Source organism: Balaenoptera borealis (genome assembly GCF_965194805.1).
Source record: "Balaenoptera borealis genome assembly, chromosome: 5".
NCBI lineage: Eukaryota > Metazoa > Chordata > Mammalia > Artiodactyla > Balaenopteridae > Balaenoptera > Balaenoptera borealis.
The window spans coordinates 140,281,367-140,294,741 of record NC_138862.1 but is presented as its reverse complement, the minus strand read 5'-3'; positions in this window follow the sequence as shown (position 1 = coordinate 140,294,741).

Sequence of the window (13,375 nt, the reverse complement as noted above, 5' to 3'; positions counted from 1 at the left end):
ATTTTTTTTTAAATAAAATAAACCATTTTCTTCCAAAACCAAACAAGAATATAAGTAAATACTTCTCTGATCACAGGATAGAAGAGGAACTTCTAAACATAAAAACCATGGACCAAACTATAAAGAACTATTAAAAAAAAACTTTGGAGAAAATTTTGGAAATTCTGTCTGAAAACTCCAAAATAATTGAAAGGTTAAAAGAACATCAGGAAAGTTATTTGCCACAAATATAAGAGATAAGAGGTTAAGGCCTTTCTTCATTGATTTAATCAGGATAGAAAAAGTAATAAGAAATCATTAATACTCTAACAGGAACCAGGGCAAAGAACATGAACCAACAATCCCAAGAGAAATAAGATTGGCTAATGAATACACTTTGAAATTCAACCTTTCTAGTGGCCAAAAAGTAAAAGATTAATGACATAAGTTTTTTGACGTTATATTAGCAAATATTCAAACAGGTAGTAATAACCAGTACTGACAAGAATCTTTGGGAATAGACTCCACTATTGGCACCATTGATGACCATGTAAATTATGCAAGCTTCCTGGAAAGAGATTTGGCAATGTAATAAATGAGGCTGTAGAATGGTCATTTCCTTTTGTCAAATATATTGGTGAAGATTTACATACCTGTCAAATTGTTGTTAATAATAGCAAAAAGAATGGAACTAGAAGGAAATACATGAAAAATGAACAGTATTTATTGCTCAGTGGTGATATTATGGGTAAATTTTACTTTTCTTTTAGTTCTTTAAATTTCCTAATCTCTCTGGTAGCATCTATTATATAATTTTTTATTTCCTTTGTATTTTTCTCTGTTCTCTAAAGTTTCTATAATTTTTCTTATAATTAGGAGAGAAATGCAAGTTTTTACACAGAGGAAACTAAATCTAATATACAGAGGAATGTAAGAAATGCTTAAATACATCTAGATTTTTAAGTATTCAAAATATATAAGAAATTCTGATGCTGACTGATATTCTGATATTCCACAAAAGACAATAAAATAGACCTGCCATATTAAACCTGAGAATATATTAAAATAAGAGAATGTGCTGGGCTATCTGGCACATCCTCATTTCAGAAGGAAACCAATCAATTGTGTATCGTCTCTAAGTCTTCAGTTTCCTATTTCCCAGTCATAGACCCAAACCTCTGGTTGATAAATTCTGATTCCCCTTCTGGTTCCTCCATTATTTCCTGAGGCTGCTGGGGCACATGGTCTAGAGATTATTCTGGGCCTTAGATGGCTGTGTCAGTTCCAGGATTACTGGAGAGTCCAACTTGCTCCAGAGAATACGTAGTTCAGTGTGACTTTGTCCTCAAACATACACTAGAGGCCTGCACCATCATTCCCTGAAGGTTGGGGAATTTCTACTGGTTTTTCAGAAATAGGTGACAGTTTTCAGACTTTTTTTTTTTTTTTTTTTTTTTTTTGGTGGGGTAGGAAGAGGCAAAGTTTCATGAAACAATACTTAGCTTTACTGTGGTAAATATTCTGATATTTTCTATTCTAGTCTCTTCTATTCTGTTCTGCTTCTTTGTTTTTTAACCCACTAAATTGATTTCATGAGCTTCCAATGGGTTTTCATCCTAAGGGTAAAAAACACTGGACCAGAAAATATGGAGGTTGCTAGCTGACAAAAAAAAAAAGCAAGCCAGCAACAAAACCGCTCAGAGTCAGGTGTTCAGAAATGGAGCAAAGGACAAAGCTATGCAGAATGGAGTATTATTCAGTATTGACTCTTCTATGCAGAGCTTCTAGAAGTAGGGATTAAAAAAAAAAAAAAAGCACAGATGATTTTAGGTCCTATACAGACCTAACATTACATAACATTGAATATTAAAGTGAGGCAGCAATTCTCCTTTTTGTTCTCCAGTCCTCCTCTGCTGTCTGCCAGGGGCTTGGTTCCAGGAGCCCCGCTGCGGATACCGAAATCCGCGGATGCTCAAGTCCCTTATATAAAATGGCAGAGTACAATCAACACAGTCCTACGATGAATACAGTCCTACAATGAATACAGTCCTACAATGAGCACAGTCCTACAATGAATACAGCCAGCTCTTGGTTTCCGAGGGTTTGGTATCCTGTGCGGGGCTGAGTGTATTTCATTCCTTCCGATTATCACGTATAGAAAGCTACAGTTGTCAATTCTTGCCAGGGAAAGCTCTTTTTAAAAAGTATTTGTTTAGGGGAAAGGAGGAGGAGGATAAATTTGGAATTTGGGATTAACAGATACAGACTACTATATATAAAATAGATAAACAATAAGGACCTACTATATAGCACAGGGAACTATATTCAATATCCTATAATAAACCATAGTAGAAAAGAATATGGAAAAGACTATATATATATAACTGAATCACTTTGCTGTACACTTGAAACATTGTATATCAACTATACTTCAATAAAAAAATAAAAATTTTAAAAAAGTATTTGTTTTTTCAATTGATCAAATAAGCACGTGGAACAATGATGAAAATAATTGAAAATATTTATATAGCTTATCTATGTGCCAGGCACGGTTCTAAATACTTTTCACATGCTTTATTTCACCTGCATTACAATTCTATGAGGTAAATACAATTCATATCTCCATTCTACAGGTTAGAAAACTAAGACAGAAAGAAATTAACTTGCTCAAGATCACACAGCTGGTAAGTGGCACAGCAAGAATTAGAACCCAGACAAGCTAACCTGTGCTCCTAACTGCTATTCCATGATTGAAAGGCTCCAAAAGGACACACAGTGAAAAGTAAGTCTCCCTTCTGTTCTGCTCCAGCCATCTCCCCCCCAACCACAAGATACAACTGCTGTCATTATTTTTTTGTAAACCCTTCCAGAGATTTCTATACATGTCATAAACAAATATATAAGAACGGGACTTCCCTGATGGTGCAGCAGTTAAGAATTTGCCTGTCAATGCAGGGGACATGGGTTCGATCCCTGGTCCGGGAAGATCCCATATGTCGCGGAGCAATGAAGCCCGCGAGCCACAACTACTGAGCCCACGTGCTGCAACTACTGGACCCGGCACTTCTAGAGGCCATGCTCCACAACAAGAGAAGCCACCGCAATGAGAAGCCTGTGCACCGCAATGAAGAGTAGCCCCTGCTCACCGCAACTAGAGAGAGCCCGTGCGCAGCAACGAAAACCCAGCGCAGCCACACACACACACACACAAAAATCAACTGTGAAAAAGTTGTAACATTTAAACATGCATTCCAAGTTTGGGTAGGGGAGCAAGGAGAAGCAGAAACAAATAAATGAAGACGGCATGGAATGAGTGTAAAATATTGTGGTTATAAAAATATATATATATATATATATGTGTATGTATATATATATATATTAGAACCGATGTGCATGGGTGTAAATTACCAATGAATCTTTTTTCACATCATAATCTACTTTACACAGAAATCTTTCACAGCATTTTAATAGCTGCATTATATTCTACTGTAGGATACACCATAACTTTTCATTAATCACTATCAATGAGCATTTATTTTATTCTAATCTTTTGCTAGGTCAAACAATGCTTCAGTAAATAACCTGGAACATAAGTCATGGGCTCAGCATAAACAGATCTCTAATATAGACTCACAGAAGTACATATATTTGCTGGGCAAAGGGATACAGCATTTTTTTACACTTATATTAACAGAGAATATGCCTGAGAATGAGAGCTTTCAACAAGCCACCGAAGTTAGCTAGACTTTAAGGACATTTCTTTTGCTTCCATTGTTTTTACTTTTAAGTAAAGTTAGCACGTATTTAGGACTAGTGACACTAGCTTTCCATTTATGAAAATGACATAAGCTTTCTTTAGTGAAAAAGTGAGTCAATTTTGAAAAGATTTATTGTATAAATATTGTGTGGTACATGGAGGTGGTCCTTGGACCACGTATAACAGGGACCAAAAAGGGCCAAAAAAAAAAAAAGTGTTCATTTTTAAACACATACAGATTCACTTCTATAGTTTCAATATTTTTTAACATTTCCATGACAGTAAGAACAGTGTCTCCAGTCTGAATGTGTACCTCACCTGGTTCACAGTCATTCTTTACAACTAGTTTGGCAACTTCAGCTTTATTCCAACTGACGGCCCCTCAAATGCCCGTGCGTGGTGATTTCACTCCCACCCATGGATTATACTGACCTCTTTATTCCACCTCATGCCAACTCTTTTGTTTTCCTTCCCCTCAACACCTAGTAAAGGGTACTCATTAAATGTTGACGACCTGATGTTGTTTTTTCAAGTTTTCTGCAACTGGTTGCATGATTGAACTCTACCCATTTTGTTTCATAGATTTTTACAGACGTTGCTGGGCCTATAATTTGTCTGCCACTTTCAGTTTGCCAAAATGCTCTTGAGTTCAACTGTGTTGCCATATCTAACATATCTTTTGTGTGTTTAAGTTGTCCTTAGTATCCAATGTCCCCCGTTTCTCCCATAGCTATTCTGAATAGTAATATATACACCATTGCACAAAGCATGCCAACCACGTTGGATGTGGTCTTGCCCTCTGGACCCACTGAAGTTCTAGATAAGAAGTTTACTCACAGGAAAATAAAAACACATGCAATACAGTTATATCCCTTGATTCTTTCATAAAGTAGGCTCTTTAGTGATTTCACAAATGTTCAGCTGTGAATTTCAAATTGCTTTGTACCTGGAATTTGTTTCCAAGTTATATTCCAGATTCTGTGTTCTGTTACTACATATTTCTATAGTAAATTGTTAGTCAGATCCACTTATAGAAACTTCTAATCTTTGTCCCAGAGACTACTTTTTCAAACCCCAGGTTGAAAGCATTTAGTTATACAAACCACATGCTGTGAATTTATAACCTCACTACTACCAAGTGGCCTTTGTTTCCTTTTTATGTTCCCATAAAGACTAAAGTTTAAAAGTTTGTAGGCCAGAACTGTTCACATTATTTGAAGTGAAAAGTGCCACTGCTAATTGTTCATTTCAATCTGCAAGTTATTTTTTAATAGCATCTCTATTCTCATTCAGATTTTACATTGAAAACATTACATTTTCACCATTAGACAAAAATAAAATATTGGTGGAATTATTAACTTGATGTTAACAGTTCCAACCCTCAGGGTCTACAACCTACCTAAGAGATATAAACTACAAAATCTCCAGAGAAAGAGATTCTCAAAATTATCACATAATTTCATTTCAGTGTGTCACATCAGGTTCCAATTTCATTCCAGATACTTCCTAATGCAATCTAAGTGCATGTCAATTTTTTCTTTTCAATCACTGCAAATAAATAGAAGTGCCCTTTTAGTGATTCTTCAAATCCTCTTCGATATCATTTAAAATACTAGGACACATATCAGGCTTTCTTTTCCTTGCTAAATAATACATACCCCACTGAGAGTGTTTTTCAATAGCACGTCCGTTCTTTACCTTGCTTCTATTGTTGTTTATTGAGTGCTTATGGAGGGAATAGGTTAAGATCAGATTCCTCCCATTGTACGTCTTAGAACAGACCTGGACTGTCAGGGTCACTCATTTTGTAACAGTAATTGCAGTCACCACTTACTGAGCATTTGCTGTGTGTCCGGTGCTGTTGTATACATGGAAACATAGACTCTTTTCTATAAACATTGCAATGACCCCATGATGTAAATAACATTATTGTCTCCAGGTGCGGATAAGGAAACTGAGGGTTGGAAAAGTGAGGTGTTTTCCCAACATACCTTGTATGAAGCAGAACTGAGATTCATGCCCAGAGCTGTCAGGCAAACATTTAAAGACCATGCTTATCTACTGTCAAGCTAATTAAGTTGGGTCTTGTGTTTAATTTGTATTTGATCTCACAGGAGGTGAGAAAAAAACTTTATTCCAAGGTCACATGTTGCAAAATTAATATTTATCTATCAGTATCAGTATCAGTATTATCTATCAGTATCAGTATCAGTATTATTGATTTAAAAAGAGATCATTGCTTTTGATAAACAATTTATCCCTTAACGCTAGAAATAACTAGAATGTATCTTACTAACAATTGGCCAGTATCTTCCACTTTTATCCTGTCAATTTATTCTTCATTTAATTCTTTTGCTTGCTGATTCATTTTCAGTTTGTGCTTCACCGTGACCTCTATATTCCTCTTTTTTTGCACTCTTAAGTCTGCATCAGGCATTCATGGTGCAGTAATGCAGAATTTCATTCCAAATAGAGATAGATTTTCACACGTACTATGACTATGTGTCTGCCTTTCTCTATAACACATCAGTATTAGCTGTATATAAAATTCTTTTTATGAAACAAAAAATTGTTTCATCCAGAACTACATCATCTACAATTTTAAAACTTTGAGGTACCATTTTATATTTGCAGAGTATCTTAATTGTTTTGAGTGGCTTTTCAAAACCAAACACTATAGCACAGGATGATTTTTTTTGACAAGGGGCACCTGGAGTTAGAGGCAGACCTGGCACTGAAACTCTGTGCTATTAAATCACAACTCCTCCATCTGTTCCTTAATCCACCCAGTAGCACAGATGCTCAAAGGTCTAAATAAACAGGAGAGGCAGATCGTCATCAATGGGGTAAATTTCTCACTTATCTTTCCTCTATGAACATGGCACATTATCACTGCTGTACTGTACTGTTAGTCATATAAAAACATATGCAGCTAAAATACAACTGCATTAATTTTAGAAAATACCTAGAAGTGAAATGCATAGCAGAATATGAGGCTGGAACAAGATATTGGTTTGGCTAGCTAGTCTGTAGTGTAGAGATTGACAGATTTTTTTTTTTTCAAATTCCTTACACAGATGTCATAAGAGGCTAGCAGGCATTGGTGTAATTGGTTTCCTATGTTTTTCTTTTAATTCGTTGCTTACATTTAACTACCAGAGTTTACATAAAAAGACAGATTTGGAAAACAATCTAAAAAGAATATACATATTCTAAAAAGAATATATATATATAGTATACTGTATATGTATATATATATATAAAACTGAATCACTTTGCTGTGCACCTGAAACTAAAACAACTTTTAAGTCAACTATATTTCAATAAAAATTTTAAAAAAAAAAAGAAATTGAAGGCACCGTCAAAAAACCAACCAATCAACAAACAAACAGATTTGTAGCATCACTTCAATCATCAGGTCTGGTTACAGTGGGCACCACACCCCACATGGCTAATCTGTTGTCCCCACTGGACAGAGGCTGTACCTCCAGTTTACCACCATCTCCCTCACCTGCTTCACTGATTTATATTACTTGACTGATTTGTGTCGAAGATGAAATGTATGGCTTTGGAAGAACTTAATGGGCTCTGAAAGGTATCACAGGAAATTTGACTCAACACAGTGAAATATGGTGAGTCTGATGACAGATGGACTCATTACAAAATCACAATAAAATCCATTATGCAAAATGTTTAGCCAGGGCCCACACTACAAGATGGTTCTAAAAACATCATAATCCATGAAAGTCCTGTGAGGACCAGATTTGCCCAACCCAAGATGCTTTTCCTCTTTAAAAGTGTCAAACACAAGATAAATTAAGAAATCATAGAGAACTTAGTTACTTAGCATGTCAATAAATATCCCCTGTTTTTCCAGCAAGACCTGAAAATCCTTGACTAAACTTTTTAGCCTACGACTGAGCCATTTTAATACCTAAGGAAACTGCAAAATGCATCTATTCTTAACAGAGTCCCCTGGACCAAGGGTGACTGATGGAGTAAATACAGAGCCCAATGCTGTGCCCAAGAAATTTTTTTAAAAATCTCTAAATTTCATTGCAAACCAGATTATGTCCAGGGAGTCTCCCCAAATGAGAAGTACAATATACTAAAAAGAAATTTCCAAAAAAGAAAAATATTCTTATTTGTTTATTTTTATAGCATTTGTGAAATAAGAAATATTCATAAGAGATAACCTTCTGGAGTCTTCCATAAAAACAATCCTGTCTTAAACCTCAATGTGATGCAAAACAGTCAGGATGGAATCGAATTTGACCTAATTACAAGAGTGGCTTTTCATCATGTTGGCACTGATTAAGGGCTTAGTTTACATTTAGGGAATGCCCCTCCTTTAAATGGCATGTGCATTAATCCATCCTATGTTGCTGATAGGAAAGCTCAGTCGTAATGCATTGTCAGGTATTTTTATCTCATGCAAGAGCTTGCTCTCATGAGCAATTATAACCTAATTAAAGTCATTAACGTTTACTCTTCTGGGAAATACAGTTATTCATAGGTATCAGAATCTTTCATGCTTTTCTATCTACTATACAATTTATATTTTGTTTCTCACTTCTGAGACTCTTCAGGAGTTATTTTCCTGTCACCCTAAAATAGAAATGTACCCTGTGGCAATGTTTTCAATATAGCTATTTGCAGTTAAATTGAATAAAAAATGAATAATGTGTTTATTAAAAGTATCAGGAGCGGAGATGCAACTTTTCTCATTATGTTGTATTACTGTTTCTGCTGAGATACAAAATATTAATAATTTTATAACATAAATAGTAGATTAAGCTTTGAAAAGTCATAACATCTACTGGAACATATCTGGACTGGAAACTCTTTCAGCCAGTGGCAATATCCTTTAAATCAAAGTAAAATATAAATAAGGTACAAACTTTTAAAATTTTATTTTCCTGGGAAGTGTTTTCTTTTTTAAAACTAGAATACATTCTTATACCGATATTATAATATTGCTATAAATATTATATAAATGCACTCTCCAATATACCTGCAGGGTCCTTTACCAAATAATATACATATTATAAAAGTAAGAAAGATAAAGAAATCATTTTATACTATTTGGTTAGCATTGCTCATGCTACATACTCTATTTCAAAAGACAAATAAGCTTAAATATTAATGGACAATAATGACTTATACAGCTTTTTTAAGGTTTACCATACCAGACACTGGTTTAAAATCTTTGCATCGCCTCAGTAACTCCTCACACCTTATTCATATTATCCTCTTTTAACAGAAGGGGAAACTAGGGCCCAGAAAGGTTAAGTAATGTGCCAAGAGTCAACCAGCCAGTAAATGATGGGGCCAAGGTACAAACCCACACAGTTTGACTCTAGTGCTCAACTTCTACTGGCTTTTCCTTGCTATTCTCTCTCTTAAATTTAGGGCTTCTCCCTTTTCAAAGTTGTGGTCATTCACGTGCTATCTACAAGTTTCAAACGCCCCTGCTACTCCTTCCCTGCTTCTGGGACAATATTGCAAGGTAGATTTTTTAAGTCTATATTCAGACACCAAGCCTGCCACTTACATTTCATGGATCTAAGCATGTCTTTTAAACTCTCTAAGCCTCAGTCTCCTCATCTGTAAAGCAGTAGCTACTTCATAGAACTGTCTGGAGGATTAAACATGGAATGCATGTAAAGCACTTCACTAAGTGCCCGGCTGATAGCAAGCACTTGATAAACATTGACTATTATGATTACCATGGCTTTATGTTCAACAAAGGGCAGTCATGCATAGGGTCCTCTGTTAAGGAGGTTAGAGATTTTCCTACATCATCAAACCAAACACAATTTCATATTTGATACAAAGCTGTGTTGGTTTTGGTTTGGGTTTTTTTTTATTTGATCACTAAAAGGGAGGGTCTTTCAATAACGTGGATAAGCTCCGTGAAATAACCTATGATCTTCCTGTTGGAGTTGCAGATCTTTCTGATAGGTAAAGAATACAAATTAAGCAATAGGAAAGTATCTGTGCCTTTGAAGCCAATTTTTTTTTCCATTTTTATTTATTTTTTTAACATCTTTATTGGAGTATAATTGCTTTACAATGTTGTGTTAGTTTCTGCTGTATAAAAAAGTGAATCAGCTATACATATACAAATATCCCCATATCTCCTCCCTCTTGCATCTCCCTCCCACCCTCCCTATCCCACCCCTCTAGGTGGTCACAAAGCACCTAGCTGATCTCCCTGTGTTGTGCAGCTGCTTCCCACTAACTATCTATTTTACATTTGGTAGTATATATATGTCCATGCCACTCTCTCACTTCATCTCAGCTTATCCTTCCCCCTCCCCATGTCCTCAAGTCCATTCTCTATGTCTGCGTCTTTATTCCTGTCCTGCCCCTAGGTTCTTCATAACCTTTTTTTTTTTTTTTTTTAGATTCCATATATATGTGTTAGCATATGGTATTTGTTTTTCTCTTTCTGACGTACTTCACTCTGTATGATAGACTCTAGGTCCATCCACCTCACTACAAATACCTTAATTTCGTTTCTCTTTATGTAAGCCAAATTTTTTAAATGAAATTTTCTAATGGTATATCGAAATAATGACAGTGAATCACAAAAATAAGTAAGAATTAAAGTCCTACTGCCTTTATTTACTTCAGCACTCTTTATTAAAGCCAACAAACAATTCTTAGACAACAGTGTCTTGAAATTAACACCCTTATGTGTATGTTCTCATTTATACAATATTTTTAAGAATATTTTTACCCAAACTTACTATCTCTTGATTTGTGAGTGTTGTTAGCAATAGTGGTTTCCAGATTTTTAATAACCCTAAAGACAATGACAATTTTAACCATGTGAGGTGCATTATGATAGGATGATATTTTAAAGGTAGAATTACTGTGGAGCTAATGAAGTTTACATTACAGGCTCCCTGTTTGTCTGGGGCCCTTACAGAACCTCTGGGGTGTTGAGTTGGAGATACATTTAGTTTGAGTTTAGTGGGAATTATTTATGTGGTTTGCAGTCACCTCCCTGCACAGTTATAATTGGCGTTCCTGATGTACAAATTGATTCCAAAATACTCCTACGGCCCACTGTAGTGAATTATCCAGCATCATTTTGCTAAGGTGAGAGACAGAAGTCATATAGTGATATGAACATGGGTATGGTATCCAGGACTGCACAGCAGAGAAAAAGCGAGATTTTAAATATATGGAGCCAGAAGATAGTCTGTGGAAAATTATTATACGGATGTACTGGCAGTTAATTAGCAAAAATATTATTTCTCTAGGTCTTGTGATGTTTTAGGGGTTTTTTTCAGCTTTTCTACATTTTCAATTTGTTATTTTTTCCGAATTTTAAATAAATGTGGACTTCCATGCCCAATTTAGCATTTGTAATTGTGTGTCCTTTCATAAAAAAGAGCTCTAAACTGTATAGGGCTTCAAGGTCAAATCCCACAAAACCTGGACCTACCCTGAGAATAATAGAAGGCTAATTATCCTATTTCCACACTTCTCCCAGAGAGGGTCACCTACAGGGTCAAATGAAATATTTCTCACGGCAAAAAAAAAAAAGAAAACAAGTCTTCTATTAAAAAAAAGAAAAGAAAAAATACAGGTATGAGAGTAGCAGAACCAAGGCAAATTAAGAAATCTTCAAAAACCCTCAATTATTCTTTTTCACATGTCATTATAATCATCCACATCTACATTAATTTCATTATTCCATTCATACAAAGTATACAATGATTTTATCTTGGCTAAGACATCTTAAGTATGAAAGATACTGATGTTATTTTAGAACCAATTTTTGGAATGTATCCACTACCTGAGAGAAAAGGTTGGCAAAATGTAACCTTGATAAAGGCACAAAACTGACCTACCCACACAGTAATATAAATATAAAAATCTGTCTTTGATTTTTCAATTTAAGGAAGATCAAAGTAAGAAAGACTGTGATCCAGAATTTTCCAAAAGAGTTCAGTTCGTTCCTGGCAAGGAGCTCCCAAGTCTACAGTAGTCTTTATTTAGTGGCCACCTGAAAATGTTATCTTAAAGGTGTTGGTCAATATTTGAAGTAGCCCTAAAATCTCCAACCTGCTCAGAGAATCCCCAAGGCTGGTATCTATCAACAAACACTTACGTAACATCTACCAGGCATTTTGTTCTTAGCATCATAAGCTACCTAAAAGCCCATCTTGATCTTACAATAACTGACATGGCAAGTGAAATAAGCATGGACTTTTAGGTGCCATACGAAATGTGCTAAGATATCATCCAATCAGTAGATATTATACCCATTTATCAGACTCCTGGGGTGGGAGGAATTACAGTGTTGAATTCAGCTTGATAAAAAGACTATAGTGAATATAGTTCCCTGTGCTATACAGTAGGTCTTTGTTGTTTATTTATCTGAAAAAGAATATATATATGTATGTATGCATGTATGTATTGGGTTAGCCAAAAAGTGTCTTCAGTTTTTAAGTAAAAATAAAAGACACATCTTTCATTTTCACCAAGAACTTTACTGAACAACGCATTCACACTTTTGTTCCACTACCTTCTGCCATTTCTCAGGCAACTTCATAATTCCATCTTTCCAAAACTTTTTATCTTTTTGAGCAAAGAACTGTTCCAGGTGCATTTTACAGTCTTCCAGGGAATTGAAATTTTTTCCATTAAGAGAATTTTGTAAAGACCTAAACAAATGGAAATCCAAAGGTGCAATGTCTGATGAATAGGGTGGGTGAATCAGAACTTCCCAGCCAAGCTGTAACAGTTTTTGTCTGGTCATCAAAAAACATGAGGTCTTGCGGTATCCTGATGGAAGACTATGCATTTTCTGTTCACTAATTCTGGACACTTTTCGTCGAGTGCTGCCTTCAGTTGGTCTAACTGGGAGCAGCACTTGTTGCAATTGTTTCATTTTCCAGAAGGAGCTCATAATAGAGGACTCCTTTCCAATCCCACCATATACACAACATCACCTTCTTTGGATGAAGACCGGCCTTTGGTGTGGTTGGTGGTGGTTCATTTCCCTTGCTCCAAGATCTCTTCTGTTCCACATTATTGTACAGTATCCACTTTTCATCGCCCGTCACAATTTGGTTTTTTTGTTGTTGTTTTTTAACATCTTTATTGGAGTATAATTGCTTTACAATGGTGTGTTAGTTTGTGCTTTATAACAAAGTGAGTCAGTTATACATATACATATGTTTTCATATCTCTTCCCTTTTGCATCTCCCTCCCTCCCACCCTCCCTATCCCACCCCTCTAGGTGATCACAAAGCACCGAGCTGATATCCCTGTGCTATGCGGCTGCTTCCCACTAGCTATCTATTTTACATTTGGTAGTGTATATATGTCCATGCCACTCTCTCACTTTGTCCACAATTTGTTTTAAAAATGGAACGTTTTCATTACGTTTGAGTAGAGAATTGCATGTGGAAATACAGTCAAGAAGGTTTTTTTCTCTTAACTTATGTGGAACTCAAATGTCAAAGCGATTCACATAACCAAGCTGGTGCAAATGATTTTCAGCACTCGATTTGGGTATTTTGAGTATGTCGGCTATCTCCTGCGTGGTATAACGTTGATTGTTCTCAGTTATTGTTTCGATTTGATCGCTGCCAACTTCAACGGGTCTACCTGGCT